The sequence below is a fragment of the Chiloscyllium plagiosum genome, chromosome 8 (assembly GCF_004010195.1).
Source record: "Chiloscyllium plagiosum isolate BGI_BamShark_2017 chromosome 8, ASM401019v2, whole genome shotgun sequence".
NCBI classification, from domain to species: Eukaryota; Metazoa; Chordata; class Chondrichthyes; order Orectolobiformes; family Hemiscylliidae; genus Chiloscyllium; species Chiloscyllium plagiosum.
The window spans coordinates 63,505,808-63,506,030 of record NC_057717.1 but is presented as its reverse complement, the minus strand read 5'-3'; positions in this window follow the sequence as shown (position 1 = coordinate 63,506,030).

The window sequence follows — 223 nt, the reverse complement described above, 5'->3', positions numbered from 1 at the left end:
TTGTATAATAGCCTACTGTGGGGAACTTTATCGAAAGCCTTGCAGAAATCCATATTCACCACAGCAACCTGTTTACGCTCATCTACCTGTTTGGTCACTTTGTCAAAAACTCAATAAGATTCGTTAGGCACGACCTACCCTTTACAAAACCGTGCTGACTGTCCCTCATCAGATTATTATTTTCTAGATGATTATAAATCCTATCTCTTATAACCTTTTCCAA